Below are 22420 nucleotides of genomic sequence, written 5' to 3' on the forward strand. Positions count from 1 at the left end.
AACCAACACACCTAAGAGCACTGCTGACAAAGATCAGCAATGTACTAAACCGCACTTGTGTCAGAAACAAGAGACGCTTCTTGGCGGAAGACAGTTCTTTGTGCTGTGGCTGGACATGACCTAAGTAGAAAACAATCAAAATTCTTGGTCCAAGGAGATGCCAGGGAATGAGAGCAAGCTGCCTTACCAAATTCTCCATTGAGAGAGGAGGCAGTGGAGGAACAACACAAGCAAGTACTTTATAAGAGGGAATATTTCTAGAATTGAGAATTCTGCATGGAGGTCAGACATACAGGGACAGGAACGAAAAATGGGAGAGAAATGAGGCAATAGGAAATAACAACAGAAGGATTTTTCTTTTGGTAGATTATATAGCTCCAGACATAACTGGGGAGTTGGAAAAGGAGAGGGAGAATATGTTGGAGAAGAGAAGTAGGAGAGAGTGGCAGTAGTGGCCACTGGAATAGAGATGTCAATTTATTGTATTTGACTAGTAAAAGACTAGTGTTGTGGATGAAGCTGTGCAGAGAGTGGAGATCACAGAAGGATCAAAAATCAGAAGATTTATAGTTTGCAGCTAAGAAAAACATTTTGTGTGGGAAGATTTCTGTATTAGAAGAGTCAGAGGAATAGTAATTATTGAAATGCTCCTCTCCAGCTGAAAAACCTCTGAAAGGAATCTGTCTGTGTTAGCAGAGAAAAGAAGGGTGCTATAGAGATAACATAGCTTTTTCAAGGTTAAAGGCAGAGGTCACGGTGGTGCTGTAAATTCCACTAGCTTCAGTTGTCTGCGTCAGGCCCCAGGAGGAGAGAGACCTCAGGCTGGCTGCATGCAGTGAGCCAGGCTCTCACATGGGCGATGAAACCACGGCTTTTTTCTTAGTCGTGATAGTGAAAAGTGCATTGTAGGTAAGTGTTTGGCCGTGTAGGCAACAGGTTCCTGATGTAAAAATAGTTATGGGTGGGAGACGTGACTTATGTGGAAAAATACTTGGGGATGAGATAGTCAACAAAAGGGAAGGCAGTGGGCATACTGAAGCTGTACCAGGAAGGATGAACCGGAATTCATCTAGGAACAGGTACCAAAATTTTAAGGTAGAGAATAATCTTCATAATGAAGTGTAAGCACAGAGAGTTTCAGACTGGATTTGGAAGATGAAATATTCGTAGAAAACTATCTTTGAGAATCTCAGGGATTAGAGTTTTTACTTTGTTTTGTGCTTTTATTTTCTTCAGTCTGCTAAGACCGTGCAGTTTCACAGGAAAAAAACAAAGAAGAAAGTGACATGTCATCTCATCTCACCTCCTGTATAGTGCTATATTTGGATAGGTTTGTTAGCTGAGGTTTTTATTTGGTTTCTTTGAGGGGGCGAGCAGCAAACAGAATATAATTTTCTCCTGTTTAGTCACCCTAGTAAAAAAAATGAGCATTTTGGTGTTTAGCTGTCAGGTCTATGTACTGTTCTGGTACAAACCTTGTTTAATAAGAATTTAAGTAAATACAAATGAAGTATTGAAAGCATAAAGCATCTGGAACATTTTAAAGATGCACTGAAATATAACGTGATTAATTTCTATTGTGCTAATTATACCTATTATGAGTTAAAACGGATTCCACTTTGCAGCCATTGTTATGTAACTTGTGGCTTTGCAGTTCTTTGAAATACAGTTTCCTATTCATGTGGTATATTAAAAAATGTTACAAGACAAATTACAAAGCTTAACTGAAATAGTGCCAAAATCTTAAACAAGTTATTCTACTAGATAAATAACTAGTGTAATACTTACTGTTTTTTTTTTTTTTAATCAAAAAGAAATGGTAATGTAATGAGCCACAGCTGAGCGGGATGTGGTTTTTTTCTGTTTTATGGTTTTATGGAGTTGCTCTGCACCTATAGTGAGGTATCTAAGTTTGTGAGCTATTACTCCTGTGTAGTATTTTGTATTCAACAGTGCATTCAGCCTTATGCTGCATGGATTGTAAGTGTAGCATATTGCTGAGTTTGAATGCTCTGGCATATAAGACAGCTCATAACAGGGGTGAGTGTCATGGTAAGTTTTTTACAAACAACAGCATTCACGGTCACTCGGCAAAACAGAAGGTGAAGCACCACGTTGTACTTGTCCCTAAGTGTGGGTCTGGAAGAGGTATGTAGGATGTCTTTGCCTATTGCGAGCCTTCGGATGTGGATGTGGGCTTTCATCTTCACAGGGAGACACTCTGGACCCTGGCAGCGAAGCTGCAGGGAGTAATAGGAAAGCAGAAATCTGCTGTTTGCCTATTGAAGGGGAATAAAGAGGTGTCTTTTGGTGACTCCCAGGATGGTCGCCCGGCTGTAGATCTGCTCCAGCTGCCCCACAAAGTAGCTGTCATGGGGAGTGAGCTGCAGGGGACGGTGGCTGTGTGGGAGTTGTGGATGTGCCTTCTGATCCTCCTCCAGATACGGTGGAGCTTTTACTTCTCTCTTTTTCTGCTATAATGGCTTAAAGTGCAATCCAACCCCTCGTAAGTATATACAAATTAATCCTGTTTTAAGTACTTAGGGGAAAAGGGACTTTTACTTAAAAGACTTTGTCCTTTTTTTAGCAGTGAGTGAAACTACAACTACCAAAATGAAAATAGTTATGTAAGCTTTGTTTTGATAAATTGATCATTGCTTACATATTGTAATTCTGACTGCAATTAGCAGAGCCAATATTTGAGTGTAATTTCACCCCTAATTTGAGAACTGAAGTGAACTTGAAGCCTTACAAAGTAGAATAGATCTCGCTGGAGAAAGAAGTGTTAAGTTCTCACTGCCCAATCAGTCAACATTTGCAAGAACCTTGAAGGAGTTCAATTCATTTAATAAGTGTTTGTTTCATTTTCTATATTATGTTTCTGAGACAGAATTGTCCACAAAATAAAAATTATTAAAAAATTAAAAATCCATATCAAGAAAATCCCTCTAAATAGTTTGTGTTTGTTCACACAAACACATGAGAAAGAAAGAGAGTTTGGTTGTACTTATGTACTTACTTTAAATGCAGAAAATACCATGAACACCTTTTTTTCCCCACAAAAATCTCCAGTTCAGTTTTATTGGTATCTGAGGTACTGGTAGATAACTTCTTCAGGTTTTTTTGCATTAAATATGACTTCTCGGTCTTTTCAGATTAACCCTGTCCAGCTGGAAATACGCATTACGAAAAAAGGGAATTTTTTTAAACATTAAAGTTCAAAGAACTCCAACATTTTCAATAAAATTTAGGGGATTCTGTTGGCTATTTATGCATGCATTTATTACTCACCATCTCCAATATTAGTAGTCTTTTCCTCCTGAAAGATATAATTTTGTTTTTGAAAAATGCAAATGATTTTATTTGAGTTAACACTTTTTCAGATTGCTTTATACTATCAAGTATAAAGCCAGGTAATATAACTTTCATTTTATTTTAGCTGCATAATGGGGTCAGAACCAGTCTTGTTTAACAAACTGCTGTCATTTACTTGTGAGGGTAGGAGTGTGTCCTGCTGAATAGTGCAAGCTCTTGCACGTTTTTTGCATTACTTCTATTGTAAACAGTGTAAATAAGTCTACCAGAGCTTTGCCCGCTGAGCGAAATGAATGCATTTAGATAGGACGTTGGTGTTGGGGTGGCAGTGGTCTCTTCTAGGCACTCAGGTGCTGCCACAGTGAGGACTATCTCCACAGCCACCTAGCCGGAGTCTCCCCTCACTGTTGGTAGTGTTCAGATCCAGCCCTACCCCAGTCGTTGCAAGGACTAAGCATCCTTCATTTTATTCAGCCACGTTTCTATTTCACGGGAGCATTAATTAGGACAGCCAGTATAAGGTCCATCTCAAACTGTGGATCTTTCCTGCGGCCTTGGCAGTGTCTGTATGGGCAGCTATCCCTCCCAGGAGGTCTGAGTTGGAGAAACCAGTATCCCTGCCTTGTGTCACTGCATGCCGAGTAGAGCCATCAGTGCCCTAGGAGCACTGGGGTCACCCTGGGAACCCTTGTTTGGCTCAACTAGTTGCTTTCTGGGAAAATGTTAGGGATAAAAAATGAGAAAATAACCATCTCCACTCCCACAAGAGTGAGGTATCATGATATGTCTGAATCCACCTTGAGAACAGAAACCTGATTCCAAGCTGGAGAACTGTGGGTAGCTGACATGGGGGTAAAGACAGTTGCATGCTGGAAGGCAGGAATTTGCAGCTCTCAAAGTTCACTGGACACATTCATCGTTGTGTTTGTAACCAGCCAAGTATTTTGCTGGTGTTAAGAAGGTGTATGAAGCCCATCACAGCATTATACTTAAAAAAGCTATAAAAAATCTGTGCAATGAAATATATGCTGTCCTGAAATGCCTTGACGCTATCACAAAGCTATTCAACTGTGATTCTCCCTGTTTCCCCGACTTTTTTGGTGCCCCTTAGGCAGACGTAGAGACTGTAAAGTCAACAGATAAAAGAAATCTATCATTGTTAGCTGGAGGATTTACAGTGCCATTTTTTATGGAAAAACTTGAGCCTATAATAATAAAATAAACCAGGTTTTAGTACTTTAAAAAATCCTTACTTAATTAGCCAGTGTCCATTTCTGTTGGCCCTCAGTTCTTATTTCTTTTCCTTTTTTCACATAAATGTGTGTGGAATTGAAGGGAAGAAGTTTAAGCATTAAAATGTGCATTCCAGCATTATTTGTGTTGACCTGACTTTAACATCTAGAAGACTAGGGTCAGAAAAGCCAGTTTCATTATCTACAAACATCCAAGAGCTATAGACAAGAACCCCAGTCTGTTGCTTTTAGCTATTGACAGGGCTAACCCCAGCACTGACGATAGTGTTGCAAAATAAAGATCCCCCAGAAGCCCAGTTAATGGCATCTTTATTCCTAACCTGTGACTTTGTAGAAGTCCTAATACTTCATGTTTTAAAAATTAATAATGTAGAGCTGAAGTGAAAATAATACTTTGGAAGTGGGGATGAAACAAACTCTTCCCTTTTCATCTTTCCCCAATGATTTGCAGGCAAACACAACCCCAGGCAACTTCCGAACTTCCATAATTGCATTGAATTCCTGGTTAATTGGGCTTTTCTCTTGCTATTGAGTTCTTTCTTGAATAATGCCTGCTTTCTAATGATTTGTGTGCAGACAATAAATGTAGAGATTTAATAGGATGAAGGCTGTGGCTCCATATAAAGATATTTAGCCCTTAACTCCCATTGAAATCAATGCCTTTGCAAATCTCGTTGTAAGTGACTTAAAATTAATAAACATAAAATAGGATTACTATTAAATGTTTAAAGGATAAAAAGAGAATAACAACACTGTTCTCCTCTGAGAAGTGACTGTAAAAATTGTATCTTTAGAGTTGCATGATAATTGTCTCAGTACCTTGATGCTTTTTATATCATATCATATGTGCTTGGTTTGAAAACAAGAAGTTGGTGACTGTGTCTGCAGACTCTGCAAACTAGAAGGGAAACTTGCTTCATTTCCTGCTTGGACTTTATCACAGGTAAAAAAGTCCTGTCTCCCCCCATCAGACTCCTCATAACGCCTGTTCCTCCAGTGAGAGTGGAGATAACGATCTGTTTGTGATTCACTAGAAGGTAAAGAATCCAAGTTACTTTCTCTTAGCAATACAGAGATAAGTGGACTAAGGAGGTGAATGATATTTTTTGTTCTGAAAGAGGCTGTGACATAATTAATGAAGGAAGTGGAGCTGCTGATGCATAATGTGCCTTTTTTTCCCAGAGCAGAGTCGTATGTTCAGAGCTTTTGGCTGGTACAGGAGTGCTGGCAGCAATGCCTGCATCAGCAGGGATGAGTGTCCATCACAGCTTTGAGATGTGGCCAAGATAAGCAAATTGCATCGGGTCTGTCATTAACCCGCTTACTCTTGCTAGTTTTCATGCATATCATGTTGTTACTGAAAGGCAACCCAAAAGTCTAACAGGGAGAGAGAGTTTGCTCTCCAGTGCTGAACAAATGTAATCATCAGGGCCATCTCTGATGTGCTTGGTTCTGGAGCCTAACCATGAGTGATTGAGGATGGTGGGATATAACTGATGTGGCTGGAGTTCAAATCCAAAGCTTCCTTACAATACTGTCAGGAAAAGGTAGATGAACAGTCCATTGGTGAGACTGTTGACTTTAAGTGCACAAAGTGGTAGTCTTTCTCAGGCAAACTTGGCTTTAGTTAAACACAGAGAGATGGGTATTCTGAATTTCTTGCCGCTCTGAACGCATTTGGACTGTTTGTCCAATTGATTGCATAGCAGTATGGCTTCTGGTTATGTTTTCTGGTTTTTTCTTTTCTTTTTTTTTCCTGAAAACTCATTCTACTTCTGTTCTGTGTAGAACCTCAGAATAAAGGATTATGTACAGCAAATCTTACAAAAACACAGTGACCACTGTTCAGTTTATCCTTTATCCTATCCTCAGTCATCTTTTCGCTGTTTTTGCATTTGCTCAAACTCTCTTGCTGTTAAACTGCTGAAAACTTGCCATCTATTAGATCTGAGCAGAGAAACTGTTTTATGATCTGTGACCTGCAGTTGCATCAGTCCAGTGGTGCAAATGCAGTAACAGGACTGTAGTTTGGACTAGGAAGATAAGTCCCATGATAAATCTTTCTGAAATGAGACAGAAGTTCTCAAAAGTCTCAAACAGGCAGGTGGCTAAAGAAATGGTGAGGATATGATCTTTTCAGCTCAAAGTTGCTTGACCCAAATCCCAGTTTTTAAATTAAGATAAACTAGTCTGGCTACATCAGAAGGATGCTAATGTAACCAAGAGGAAACTATTTTTTATTAGCAGCATATACTCTAGGGTTTGCTGATAATTGGGCTCACCTGACAGGGTTTGCCGTTTGTCTGTACCCTTCCTCGTTGCTGTTTATTAGTCCATTCCAAAATTCTCAGCATCATGGTCACTGGCTTCTGTTTTAGTGGAAAATGCAAGACGCATTGGCAAATACTCATATATAGAATGATGTTCCATATGCCAGAAACTGCTGTCTCAGGTGAATGGAAGAGAGGTGACAGAACTGTCTTCCTGTGTTACCATAGTCTTTTTCAAGAGTCTTTCGTTGACATCGTATGACACTTCCCATTATAAGACTTTATTTCCAGAGTCCAGGATTGAAACTATGTTTCTTTAGTCAGTTTCCTTGCAGTCAACAAGGATTTACTGAAATGCTACCAAATGACCCTCCTGTCATACCACTTTGCAGAAAGGATGGTATGCTGTCAGTTATTCCCTGACCTCAAGAAGGACCATCTACACATTCCAGCACTGGAGTTGGTGGTTGTGGTTGGCAGCTATCATGCTTCTGAAGATTTTATGCATTCCCAACACCCTGGATACACATTTACTTATCAAGAAAACCTGTGTTATAACGTTATTGAAGTGGTAAATTGGTAAAGTCAAACAGTACTAGCGTAGCTTGTGCAGCTTGATGTAACCATACTCTGCAAATGTGCTGTGGGAATCTTTCCTTACTTGGTTACACACTTCTTTTTCATACTGTCCTCGATCCAGATGATCCAGACAGTGAGTGGATGGGCCATCCCTGAGGGTGAATTTGGTTGTAATAAGGGAGAGTCTTGTTCAGACACAGAAAGTGGAAAGTATCTGGTGACTGAGACCATCTCAGGACAAGAAAAAGGAGTCTCATGACAAAGTTGATTAAAGCCCTGGAGAATAAAATTCAATCCTCAGATTTACCAAAGAGTTCACACATCAAGGTGTGAAGTGCATTGCGTCAAGTTTTTAGAGCTGGTCAGCAATTGCGTGTTCCCTATTTTTCTAACCTCAGTTTGTCACCTAACTTGCAACGTGCTTGGTATTTATGTCTCCAATTGAAATTGTGAGCAGTACCTTGAATGTATAAAGTGCTGTGTAATGCTGAGTCCTCTGAAAAAATGGAGCCCATGTGACCCAAATTAAGTATTCACTTTTCAGCTTGGTCTCTTAGCACCAAGGAACTCATCTGGGACAATGTTATTCCTCCAAAAGAACTTGCTGAACTTGAGTTGCAAGGTGTTTGCAACACAGTCAAAACAACCATGATTAGAGTGTATGGACCATAGCAAAATATTGCAGTTTTTCTATCAGGATTTGAATACCACTCCATGAACGTCTCTCCAGTCCACATGTTAAGCAATGAAATTAACACAAAATATCAGTGCTCGAACCTTTTGAATCACTGTTTATACAAGGAATGAAGAGGAGTTCCCATGGAAGAATACTATGTGACTAAGCAATTAGCAACTGTAGCATATTCCATACTCATTGAAGAAATAAAAGTTGCACAGGCAGGCTAACATTTGGCATTTTCTGATATTTACATTAATCATATTACAGTCTTTTCATACTGTGTTATGTGAAATGTTATAGAAAGTAAACGAACTCTGTGTATTCAAGTGCGCTGAAGAACATTTAATGAGAAATATATGCTTTTTTTTACCAGATGGACATTATTATAAATCTGAGTATCCTTTAAGGAAATAATGATAGCTATACATTTGTCTTTGAATAAGAAGACACAAAAGTTGATACCAACTGCATAACAGATATCTTTAATCCTTTTTGAATAGCATGGTATAGTATGTCTGTTGGTTTTAGTACTATCGTTTATAAATGTAATCCTGCGACACAGTCAGAACTCTTTTGGGAAAAGAGTGACCTAATAGATTTTAAGAAGCTTTTTGTTTAGTATGATTTTGCTGCTTGCCATTTCTATATAATAGTAACCACTCATTGTTACTAATTTGTCATCAAAAATAGGAGAGAGAGAAATAAATTATAATTAAACACCTTTTTTTTTTTCTTTTACAGATTTCTTTTACAATGCATTCTGCTCAGGCCAGTGAATTTTGTTTAACTGTTCAGGTAAGCAAATATGCATAGTCACAGTTTTTTCATAAAAATGTTTTCCAGATATTAGGCAACTAATTCTGAGAGATTGGTGTTCTAAGTTGCTGGAAAAAATTTGCAAAATCTATTATAATTACGCTCAAAACGCTGTTGTCAGTTTCTAATTTAAAAAATCTGTTGAAATTTCCAGAGTTCTATAATTTTCAATTAGAAAAGGAGTTTATTTTCCAGATGTGCTTAATTTTATTCTTTCTCTCCCTTCTTATCTCGTTGTCCAGTTTCCTCACGCTTTGCTTTGATATTTGTGTTTTTTCAAAGCCTTACAAGTTGAGCTTTTTTTTGCTGGGTGCTATCAGTCTCCCACTGTCTACCAGGATATCAGCATTGCAAGCAGGATTGTCTGATGAGAACTCCAGAGATGGTGTTTTAACACCACAGGAATGGCACAGCAGCACTAGGTGGCTGTTGGGAAGTGGACGTGGCTTTGGAAATTTATAAACACCATTTCTGCAGATCTGAAATGAATAAGATGCGGTTATGAAATGAATGAAATTGCAGTTAATGATCTGGTTTGCTGGGTACCAAAAAATCAAGGCGAAGCACCAATTTACAATCTTACTGTCCTTAGGTTGGTAGGCTGGCTGGTATGTTTTACCTGTGGAATTCCAGTTTGATTGGCTGCTGTTGTATGCTGGAGGTACAGTTTGCAGAAAACACTTTTTTGGCCATCTCTTTTATTGTTATGTGTTTTAATGAGGGAGTTGGGCAATACAATTTGCATGCAGTAGAGCTTTAACATTGTCTACGCCCAATTTGATCATTTTTTGATGCTTCTTATAGAGTGATGTGATACCTTGTTGGGAGAGAAAAGGGTGGACAAAATGAATTAAAGATACTATTTTGTATGGAATATTTTGTTCACAGTATATAGATATGGTTTGCCTTAGATTTAAAGTTCCTGTGCTTTTCAATAGACTCATCTTAGCCCTGGTTGAAATAACTAAATAGAGACAAAATGATAAATAAGAACATGGTGTTCCTATGTAAGCCTTTCTCTTGTTTCTTGTTGAAATGTTCCATAGCTCTAACGCTTTATCAGTCCTGTTAACCTCATCTTTATTTTAGATGAGGTGGTCTCTTGTCATCTTCTCATCATTCTAACTTCTTATCATTGGGTTTTTCTGTGATACTGCCAACACCTAGAAAGCTTTCTTGATCTCAGTTCACCAAGGAGAAATTTATTCCCTTTGGATCTTCTCCTGAAAATTCGTTTCAAACCTACTATTCCCAATACCTTTATTTCCTTTAAAGAACAGATGTAGACTTCAGCTAGTGCTGTCTTTTGGGTTCCCCTAGTTTGAAATTCCTGGATTTTGTTTGCAAATTAGTCTGCAATCAGTCTTGCAAGGAGGGAGGGAAATCTTGGATTAAAAAAACCCTAGTGATGTCAAATGTTAATCTTGAGGACTTCTCAAAAGCATTTCATATCAAAAGATTGGTGACAAGGGACAAATGATCAAGGAACAAAATTTGCGTCTTTTTTTTTTTTTTTTTCCAAATCTGGGCTCTCTTTTTCTGTATCTTCGACATGTCCAAATTAGTCATTCCTCCAAAGTTCATTACTCAGGCCTGAAATTATTTTTATGGTATTTTGTTCAAAACATTGCAAGATATAATTATCAACAATAAATAAATCTGTCAATAATACAATTTTAACAGCTCTAGCAAAAAGATGGCTGTTGACAATTTCTATTCTTCTTCTTATATCAAGATGTCTCCTGAAGAGCTTGTCATGTCGCTTGCCTTTCAGATATAAATTATAATGAAATCATAATGCTTACATTGATTTGGAATAATAATTGGTTTATTCATCAATATGAGAAATCTGAGAAAAGAAACCATTGTGGCTCAAATAACAAATTTAATTGCATTTTTTTAAGAGTCTTTGTTTCTTTAAGTATCTTTAATCATTTTTCTGAAACAAAAATCAATATCATTCAGTAAGATTTCTCCAGACCTATCTTTAACAGAACAAATAATTTTCTTTTATTAGAAGAATGAAGTTAAATTCATCTGGATCATCTAAACTGCATTTTTAGTGAATAAGCTGTTTTATCCCAACTCTTCCCTGTACTTTCTTATCCTCTTACTCCGGCCCCCCACTCTCAAAGATTGCCTAGTCTATGTTTCTGGATAAAATATGTCTGTCAGTCAATGACATTTTTTAAGAAAAACAGCCCAAAGACAGAGATTAGACCCCCAAAAGAAGTTCTGTAGTTACGAACTGTTTGCTCTCCTTCCTGGCTTCATTTATGGGCTTTTTTGTCCTTAATGGTGATGATTGTAGCCGTCATTAAGTAGGAAAAATGAGCTACGATAGATACTTCTCCTCCATGGACATAATATGTCTTTGTATGTATTCTGCACATTTCCATGAATTAATTGGATCCTGGCTTATGAACATGTCTGTGAGGACATAAGGGGTTTGGCTGAATACAGGTGATGATGAGCAGCTCAACATGGAGGATGGTGCTGATCTTTTCTACTGGTAACGAAATGGGAGCTGATTTGGCACCTTTCACATCTCTCTACCAACTTAAAACATGAAACAAAGTATCTTCAAGATTATTCGTGTTTTTAATGAGCCCCCTATTCTGTTGGTATTTCCGGGGTAGGATGCCGTGAGCCTGAATGATTGCCTAGTGACTGAGGCATTGAGTTGCTATTGCAACACTGTGCAATAATGGAATTTTCTGTAGATGTGGTCAACAACAATTCTTACAGTAATTAGCTCTCTGACAAAAAGCTGTGTTTTAAAGTTTGCAAGCCTACTGGTATTCTTAGAGGCATTGAAAGCCTGCTAAAAGTATGGGTGTATTATTAGTGTACAATTTCTGTACAGTACACAGATTGTGGACCAGACATTTTCTATACGGACATAGAAAATGCAACCTGAAAAAGATAATTTTTCATTCTTTCATTTTAAATCTACATTTCATGCACTTTTGAGCTACTGGTGGCACCTTATATTTTCATTACAGGGAGTGAATTTAGGATCTTTGTAAAATATTAAAAGCTCTAAATAGCTATTTGGGGGGAAAAAAAATCTTTAAAGTATATGCCAGAAGAGCTCTGGTAACCGGCATGAAAGTTCATTCAGAAGTTTTTCATGTTTGAGTCTCTTAGAAACGTTCAAAAATTTTAGCAAGTTAGGACTATTCTAGCTCATCAAGTTACTGGCAGACACAGAGCACATTATAAGAAACAGTCATTGGGAGTGAAAATTGGATTCACAGTTTTCACACAGGAAACCTGGTTGCCAGTGTTATGCTTGAACAAAACCACGGGATTCAGCTAATCACCCTCCGCTCAGGTTTCAGATACATAGAGAGATCTGTTCACTATCAAACTATAAACCAAAAGGTATAAAAGCTAGAATAAAATAAACCAATGACTGTCTATTAATTGTGTTTCACTTAAACCTTCTCTGAAACACCTGGTCCTGCCTCTCTCAGAGACCCAGTACTGGATGTACTGGCCTTAGGTTCCATCCCACGTGGCGGTTTCTATATTGTTGTTATTTTGAAATCTTGTATGGTATAAAACTGTGTGCTTGTTTCTGTGCACATGAGTGAGTTTCATACAGAATCAATACAGATGAAATCGTTTCAGTTTGCCCCTGAATAATTAACAACCAGAAGAAAAACAAAAGCAGATTCTCTGCTAAGTGTTGGGGTTTGCATGCATCCCTACTCAGAATTCCATGTATCTCTGGGCGAGTGCAAAATGTCCTTTAAAAGGCAGTATTGTTATTAAAAGAATACCATTTCATTCATGTGCTAATAGTTTTCACTACTGAAAATAATTTAATTCAGAGATATGTCTCATAATGCCCAGCAGTAAATAATTGCTCTTCTGGGCCCTTTGTTTTAATCGATGACACAAATATATGAATGTGTACATTTTGAGAGAGGCCTTAAATGAAGCCATTTGTTAGAAGGGCTGATTCTTTTTCAGCTTGGGTGTGCAAGAATATGAAGGAGTTCAGTACAAGTAATTATAAAAAGATTGCTTGTGGGTCTCACTGTAACTAACATGGCATTTTGGTTTGCTAAGAGGGTATTTCTCTTCAGTTTATGTCAGTAATGGAAGTCCCCTAGAACTCCTGTTAACTTTGTCTATAAATTTTCATTTGTGGTATTTTTATTTAACTAGTCCTAAATTCACTCCTGTTTTCCCTTCTTATCTACTAATAGCTACTGGTCAGCTATGCTAAATCCTGTGGGTGACTTGGATGGCAAATGCCTCCAATGTCTTTGCTACTCTGGACTGACTTTCTTCAGGGTGACAGCACATATATCTGCCTTTTCCCAAGAGGAGATTATCATCAGAAATTCTCCCTCACTTTGATCACACATTTTGTGCATGCTGGGTCAGGTGCTGTGCCCACACAGTTAAAACACAAGTTTAGTAATGGTGGGTCAAGCCCTTCCTGTGCAGATCTCACCTTGGTAGGGAGAGGACCTGCCCCCGAAGAATAAAAGCAGTGTGTGCTACAGTCATCGAGAGAGCTGATTAGAGAAGGGAAATCCAGCCTTCATTAGCGGATCAGGACTGTGGTCCCAGCCAACTGTGTATATTCAAGAAGTCAAGATCCAAAACGCTGTCTCCTTTCAAGTAGCTCTGCCACTAAGCATTCTCTTTGTCTTTCTTAAAGGAAAATATGATTTTTTGTGATCTTTTGAAATGAAATACAAGCCTTGGAACAATAGGTTCTAATGTGTGTGGAATACGCAGCGTCTCTTTTTGTGCTATGTCTGTAGACCTAGGAAAGTCTAACAATATAGAGCCTCAAGCTAACTCACCAATTAAAATATTTTTAATACTCTTTGCGCAAAGCTCACATACTAAGTTGTTAGCATATACATATATAGGCTCCAGTCTTGGAGCTACATCCAAACAGAGAAAGCCCTTGTTTTCAGACAAGACAGGTTTTGACAGATCTTCATAAAAGCACAGGAGGCCACTTGCAGGGTCAGGTTCTCAGCAAACTTGGCAACTCTTTTCTCCTGCCATCCATCTTGCAAAGTTTGATAATTTTGTTAATGCTTCAGCTGTTGGATGGGAGTATGAAAGAACTCCTCCTTTCACGCTCTCTTTAACTTTGTAGCCTTAGTAGTTACAGAGGACATTTTCAAAGACTCGTTCGAACTTCAGACTCTTGGGTATTTCTAACAGTGTTTATGAAAGCAAGAATATCAAAAGTAAGAACCAAGTCTTTTTTTCTTCCTTAAATCTCATAATTTGCAATATTCTTACGATTGTTACTACAAGGAGAAGGGAAGCCTGAAAAAATAGTTTCATACCTAATTTTTCTAAATTTAAACAATTTTAAAGCAAATATTTCAGGCAATTGCCTATTATGCCTTTGTTCTTCATTTTACATTTTCTTGTTTTCATGAGGAGATGCCAAATGAAAGATAAATTATCGGTCACCTGAAGTAGACTATGTGAGTATTTCAGAAGAAACATCTCACCAATTTGTTTCTATAGAGCTTCAAATTTACTTTTAAAAATTTGTCAGACATGTAAGAATAGGGTAGTGTATGTAAAATATTTTTTGCTCAAGTACCTCCAGACAGTAGTATGTCAGAAGTTACAAGAGCTGTGAACTACAAGCCTCATCTTGGAACAGTAGAGCTATAACTATTGTGGCTTTGGCATTTTCTCAAAATGAATAACTGGATGAGATACTAACTTGCTTCGTGTTTTACAGTATCTTAAAAACTGTCATATGTCCAAAGGCTTAGTTTTAAGTAGTTTTTCCTGGAACATTTAAGGGAAATTTCATCTAAATATACCAGCAGTATTATTTTGTAGTTTGAACTGATATCTTCAGGAAGCTATTTTTATTACTGCATCTTTTATGTCTGAAGTGATTTGCTTAATTTTCCCAATATATATAGCAAAAATGAACAGCTGTTCTACAATTGTGATTTCTCAACAGTTTCATTTTTCTAATCCTCTCTGGGGATAGTTTTTACACACTATTGACAACTTTGTTTTCTGATCTACTGGAATGCAACTAAGCAAATAATCAGGAAGAAAATTGTAGAAAGGATGAGGAGGACAGGTTTGCTAAAAATGAGTTAAAATATTTTCCAACCTTTTTACAACTGCCCTGCTGGAAACATGAGCAGCCATAATTAATTAAAGAAGTTAAATTCTAGAGTTTTGTGTGCCAATTCTGCTTTGACAGTAATATGTTCTAAAGTTTTGTATCCTATTAACTCAATGGTTTTAAAACAAAACAACAAAAGGCTTTTTAGCAAGCACATCTAATTCTGCTTGAATAGAAAACTACACTGTGAAGAAATTATGTTCTAAGAAAGTTACTTATGTTACAAAGTGAAATACATGAAAGCTAGGAAATGGCAGATTTACAGGTCTAAATCTGTTCCCCATGTATCACTCTGAAGACTGAATGTGTCAGGGGCCTGCTAGAAAATGACGGTGCTTGAATGCATACTCATAGGTGTGCCTTAGTTTCCTTGAGACTCAATGATTGTAATGTTTTCTTCATGCTTTTAAGAGTAAACAGAATAGAAACCTTAACTGTTGCAAGGTGGTGTTGCCTTTAATGGTGGCTCAAAAACATCATGTATTTGTCAGCCTGGGTTCACAGGATCCGTGGTACAATTCCTGCTTTCCACTGCAGATGGGCATCAAACTAAATTCCAAAATGCCACCATCTAATAGAAAAGACTTATTGATAACGAGACCAGACACGTACAGCTTTGTGGGGTTTTTTGGTCTATTTCTGTTGAATAAGAAGCATAATCTTTTTAAAACAGAAAAAAATTACAGCCAACATTTCACATGTATCTAATGATGTACTTCTTAGGGAAAAGTGGGGAGTGCAGAGTGGAAGAGGTAAAAAATGTACTAGGAAATATATAACACCAAGGACTAAGGACATATACGGAGCTATGCTTTGCTTCATATTTCTTCATCATTGAGGTTTTTCATTTGTTTTTAAACTCTTCAGTCCTATTTCTAAATTGTTTTGTATGCCTTTCTTTCTCTGCTCTTTTGCAGGTTGTTCATGGACTCTTAGTATGTATATATTTATGTATGGACTTCTAGTATGTGTGTAACAGGCATTATCCAGAGGAAGAAGAATAACTTTAGAAAGAATATTTGTGGGGAAATTGCACGACACAGTTTCCTAGGACACGATTTGTTTGGGGGCTTTCAGTTTTTCTCCACAAACTGTTGTTTCTTCATGTCTGTCTGGGTTGTCTTGTTTTTGAACCACTTTCTCAGCTGAGACTCCACATGTCTGTGATAGAGAGATGCAAGTGTGCTAGGTTGGACCCGTTGAATGTACAGATGCCAGACTTATTGGGAGTGACACTGTAAAACTAATATGTACACACTGCAATTTAAAGGATAATATTATGCAAATATTCCTAAGCATGACACGTTAAAAGGTAGTTACATTTTAGACACATCCATTAATATTTTCCCTTGAATATCAAGTACTTCTTCCCACCTGCCATCTCTTCCATGTTTTCACTTGCTATGATGGTTAGATGTCATAAAGCTGTCATAACGCTGTGACTAGGCTTTTTGGTTAGTAGAACCTTGCACAATCTGCATTTATATTGTGCTCAACATTTTTAAAACAGATTATACATTTCAAACTGTACCAAAAAGACATATTTTTAATAAGTATTTCTTCCTGTGGGGCAGATTCTGAATTGCTTTTGCTGTTTCTAGCATACAGCATTACTATGTTTTGCCCCTAAGCAGTATATAAAAAAAAAGGCTTAATGGCTCATACTAAGTCCTGCTTGCACTCCCACTTCAGACTTAGGTTTATGCATACGATGGTGTCACTCACTTTGGAAAGGAGGTAGCGATTCTAGGTGCTCAGGGTTTGTTGGTGGTGATATTTAGCTCACAAATCACCTAAACCACCATTTTAATAGCACTGTTAAACAAGAACCGTAGATTTCTTCCTCCCTGGAATTTTATCAGCAAGTTAGTTGATACTCCCCTAATCACTTGCAGTGCATCTTTAAAACTTTAGCTCTGCTGTTTCATATTGAAAAAAAGTAGCCATGGTAATTTAAAAAAAGCGTCAAGCATAATTAGGCCATACCCTCCTACTCCCCACCCCTGCCTGTCTCACACAAATACGTACTTTCTGTTCATCTTAGTTTGTGAACATTTTCAGTTCTTAACACCTGGATTTAAATGCCAGCATTCCGCACTTGACAACTAAACAAGCAGATGAATTGCCAAAGTCTATAAACAGTCACAGATCTTGTTGAATCTTGGTAGCATTTGAAAGTCAATATTTTATTTTTCTGATCATGGCTGTCCATTAATACCATTGTACCTGTGCCCTTAAGTACTACGATTTCTTTTCCCCCATCTGAAGAAATGACTGAAAAAAAAACTTTTTTGAAGAAAGCCTTTGGCAAGTTGGTTTCTTCATGTTGTTGGTTAGATGGTGCAGAGGCTTGGTAATTTCTTTATAGGGAAGCAGCTACACATTTTGTTTCCAAGTCTTACTGAAGATTTGAAAACCTGCTCCTATTATAATATCAGCCTTGCCTTTTTGGTGAGTAGTCACAGGAAAGGCATGATCTCTGTGAGCATCTCTTACCTGCAAAGGATAGAAGAGGCACATGAAGATCCATATGTTTAACATGCTTCACCAAACAGTTCCCTCTTCTCCTGCCATCCTTCACAAGGCCTGAGCACCACTTGCGAATTTTACCAGTGAAGGTACTTATTCATATGAGTAGTCCCATTATTTTCATAAGTATAAATTAAGCGTTTAGATTTCTTTTATTGTGAAGTACTGTGTATTATTCTTCATGTTCTATTCACACGTACAGAAACTGTCATTCTAGGCTACAATTCATGTGCATTCATTTAGACAAATCATATAAACCCAATTATAGTCTAAAAACAAAACATTGACAGAAAGTATTGAATTAGGAAATCTACTGGCAGTGAAGGTCAGAAGTGTTACTTGGAGACTTAATAAATTAACCAATAGGCTTGGCTATAAGCCTGTTCTAATAATGCATGTAGTTGTAATGGCAATATTATGAAAATATCATTACAACATCATAGTTAGGTATGTTAACATTTGCAGTTTAAGCAGGATTAGTATCCTCTTATGCACTTGAAACGATTGAATTTTATCTCTAAACTGAACAAAATATATTTTAGGGAGCATTGCATTTTCTAATGTTTCTCCATCCAAATTTGTTTCAAATGTACAGCTCATGGTCCTGCTCATTCCTCTAGCCAAAAAAAAAAACAACACACCCACAAGCTGCACTGGAAAAGCACAACTCTGAATAAAACCAAATAAAATTATTATTTCACAAACAATTATAAAACACTTATATAAGATTATTGCATTTATGGAAAAAATTTAATAGAAATATACATGTAGGATATGGATAAAAGATTATTACTTACGATAAAACTTTATCTTCTGATATCTTGATTCAGCAAAATGCAAATGTTTTTTATTATACATCTGCTGAGGTTTCCATGTTTGTACTCCAGTTAGGAAGTAGGGCTCTTTAGGGACTGTTATCAGGAGAAGTTAAAAATTGATAGAAATCTTGACAATTAAGTACATTTGACAGTTTGAAGAGAGAACAGTGAAAAGGAGTAAGAAAATATTTAGATTAGATTATATTCCAACAGGAAAAGGTAAACTGAAGTAAGAAGGAACAAGTGGACAGGTCTAATCCAAATAAAACATTTTGGTGATGAGAAATTATGAAATACAGATGACATGGATTATAGAGTAATCTTTTTTTTCACACACAGCATTTTAGCAGTGACAAGGAGATTAATTAAATCTTATCTTAAAATAAACAGTAGGTATCTGTGTGGTTAAGTATTTGAAGAGCAATTAAATATTCCTAAAAGTTGTACAATATTATCAGTATAATAGACCTGATTATACAGAGTAAAAGCATTCATGTTAACCATGCTGTCATTTAAATAGTACATCATAGATGTACTCCTGGGAAATAAGTTCCCTGAAAGCACAGAAATCCAAATTGGGAGAGAAGATAAAAATGAACAATGAAAATGCTTTATTCCATATAGGTTATTATACTGCTCATATCTCCATAATATCTGATTACTTTCTGATGTTGCGTTAAACTATGGGATTAGCATCTGTTGCTTAGTGCTCTGCTACTGCATGATGATTCCTGTAGACTTGAGGGAAGGAGGTATAGGGAGGCTGTGAAAACTTGCTTAAATGTTAACAAATTCTGCATGTGGAAATGTTAAATAAAAGAGGAGGAAAGAGCAGTAATGATGAAAATGGTATCCAATTAGATGAAAGAGAACACATTTACGTGTCTTGGCTGACATGCAAAGACTTTTGGAAGTTAAGGCTAGTAAGGGGTTGCCATTTGATCCATGAAGGTTGATATCTATTTCAAAAGTAGTTCAGAATGTCTGACAGGCTATTAAAAGGTGTAACAACCTAAAAAATGCCAGAATTTTTGAGTATTGGATTTAAATCAACCCAATATTTAATTTGGAAAGGAACAAAGTTTCCAAAATATAGTACCTTTATAGCTCTTCTGTGAGATTATTCCCAGAGCAGAAGGAGTTTTAGAGAGCCCTCCCTTTGGTAAACGCTGCTGTACCCAACAAAGATTGCTGGTACCTGGGCAACCTGCGACCTTGTGTTCTAATTAAGCGATGCTGGGGCGATACCTAGAAAACCTGCATTCCGAATATACTCAAAGCGGATATTAAAAGCAGAATAGGCAAATACAATTTAGCTAAAAAATAAAACTATGTTCAGTACATGGAAAAAGCAAGAAGCTGAAAATATATAAACAGTCAGGGGCTGAGACGCCTCTAAAAATAATCAAACACAAGCTAGAAGACTATGGAGTGAAAAAATATCAAAGAACAATTGAAGGGACTCTTTCTATCAAATATAAAAGGAATTTTATGATATTTCAAAAACCTCTGCAATTCTGATGTATTTTTGTGTCAGTTTCTGCCGGAAGGTCCAAGAAAATTCTGTTTTTAAAGTAATTGTTTAAATGAACAAAAGAGTTTCTGAAGAAAATCTTAAAAAAATATATATATTTAAAATATCTATGCACAGTATGTATTAAAGAAATGCCCAACTAATTAAATGGACAATTCTTCATCAATATCAGACTTTAAAATTTCTTAATCATTTAATTTTAGTCCGTGTCTAACTAATTACAATTCTGTTATCTGCAAAAATGGGTCTGAAGCATGTTAAGAACATGATCTCCTTGCATTGTTTTTATTTTGTGTCACAGGTTATTCTGTAAATGTTGCAATTGTCTTTCTCATGGCCATTACACAGTTCTGAGTTATGTCAAACAGCAAATGGATGATTCATTTCGCAACTTTTTCTTTAACTAGAAAGAGCCCAGCATTTGAAATCCCAGTGTTCATCCTACTAAATACTTTAATTCAGAAAACAATGCAGGGCTTGAATTTGGACCCAAATATCATATACAAATTGTGCTGGATTTTTACCTAAATCAGTTTATGCCGAATAATCTTGTTTTCTCAAATCCTGGAAAGGCAAAGCTACATATTTTCCTAGTCATAATAGGCATTATTTACTGCTTTGAGTGACATGAAATATTTAAGAGTTCAAGTAAGCAATTTGTAACTTTTAGGGGAAAAATATCGATGGTCCAGCTTGACTCAGACTACAGGTGGACAACGTATTCACATCCGGGCATATTATCAACAGGCAGATGCCTCTGTTGTTAAGCATCGTATGTGAATAGTACCTCCAGAAACTCACAGTATGACCCTACCTGAGACTTGTATGGTTACTTCCTAAACATTTTTGCAAACTTCATGATTTACATTGCACAACTTGACATCAGGAGCAGAATCTGCTTTCTTGAAGCAACTTATAAATCATCCTTCCTCTCCAGAAGTGAGTATTCTGTCAGTAGCAGTTTCTTACAGTACTGTGGGGACAATGCCACAAGCAGAAATAAAGGGATTACTTCTCAGCTAAATAACTCTGATTTTTTATAACACCCACAGATCCATACTAGTTTCTCCTATGTCCTCTGCTCCAGAACCTAATTCCAAGGAGGGCTTCATGAGAAAGAGAAAGGGTGTGAGAGAGGTGAAGCATTTACTCTGTCATACACTGTAATCACGAGAGTAATACATGCATTTCACTGCCAAGCAATATTTTCATAAGGATTCTTTGACTACATACACGTGTCTGCGCATACACACACACTATAGTATCTACAGGGTAGCTCAGGATGGGCCATACACCTGTAGAATAGGAGTTACTCTTGGTAACTCACTCCCTAATATCAAAAGTAAATAGGGCGCTTGGTCACATCACATTGACTCAAAAAGTACTGACTTTTTGGGAGAGTTGCCAAGATAAAGAAATTAAATAGTTTATTATAAATGAGTTTGAGATGTGTAATTTTTCTCCCACAGAAAAAAAAGAGTTTTCAGAATGAAAATCACAAAAGGAGGTTTGAATGAAATAGTGCTGTGGTAGAAAGTCTTGTTTGACAAATACTATATTCATTTTCTTTTTCATTATTAGGTACTTCTAGTATGTTGCCACATCTTTTGAGAGCAAAGCAGTACTTATGCTTATTTATTTAGATTGTTGGGGCATCCCAGGCTCTTTGTTAGTCATAGAGACATCCGTATATATCCTGACAAGAAAGATAGCTGATACCGTTGAAGACAGATGAAAGTGCACAAATGGGGAGGAAGTTCAGGGAAACGAGTAGGCACTATTCATGGTGAAAGCAACTTTTTGCCAGGTAGATAAGGAGGTAATTTATTAGGAGATCCCCCCACATATATATAGGAGGAGCCACTTGGCTATTTATTTGAAACTGCTACGCGTTGTCAATAGATACCAGCATAAGATAATGATCTGAGGTGGACAATGACATATTGATGGATGTTTTGGTTCATCTTCATGTTATATGTTACTGTTTAGATCATCTCAAAAGACCTCAATAAGGTATAGGTGTTTTACTGCAATTGGGTTTTATGTTTACATTTTTGTTTAATTACGTTAATTCACGTTATGTTTAATTTTTATGATTAAAACCAGCATCTGCTGTAGCTGGCTTTGTTTTCAAGGCTGCCATAATCAACAAAGTTCTGCATGCTTGCTTATATTGTTATGGGTGGTTCCCCTAATTTCAGTGAGAAGGCTAATTGTAGTAAAGATGAATACAAGTGTAAGAGTTTGCATGATAAAGGCCTGGAGACATTATACAGATCCATTCCTCGCCCAGAGCATGGAAAGAAAAGGTTCATCATGGACATACTGGATTAAGGACATGGTTACTGCATGCTTTGTGCACAACATTACATTCTATGGAGTATATCTTGTTCAAATTGTTATCATTCCCTGTGAAAGTTTATTCTCTTAAATTCACAATCCCATAGATGTTATTAATCCTCTGAGGACAGAACTAGATTCT

General features: G+C 37.0%; 1 long non-coding RNA gene across 1 annotated transcript in view; it reads left to right on the top strand.

Moving 5' to 3' along the window:
* Nucleotides 1-829: 829 nt before the first annotated feature.
* The window catches only part of LOC142091391 (uncharacterized), a 70782-nt gene continuing 49191 nt past the window's right edge, over nucleotides 830-22420 (top strand). The window contains exons 1-2 of the long non-coding RNA XR_012676786.1: nucleotides 830-909; nucleotides 8838-8891. This is a non-coding gene — a long non-coding RNA (uncharacterized LOC142091391). The remainder of the gene's footprint in view (nucleotides 910-8837; nucleotides 8892-22420) is intronic.

This window comes from Calonectris borealis, chromosome 1, assembly GCF_964195595.1.
Source record: "Calonectris borealis chromosome 1, bCalBor7.hap1.2, whole genome shotgun sequence".
Classification (NCBI taxonomy): domain Eukaryota; kingdom Metazoa; phylum Chordata; class Aves; order Procellariiformes; family Procellariidae; genus Calonectris; species Calonectris borealis.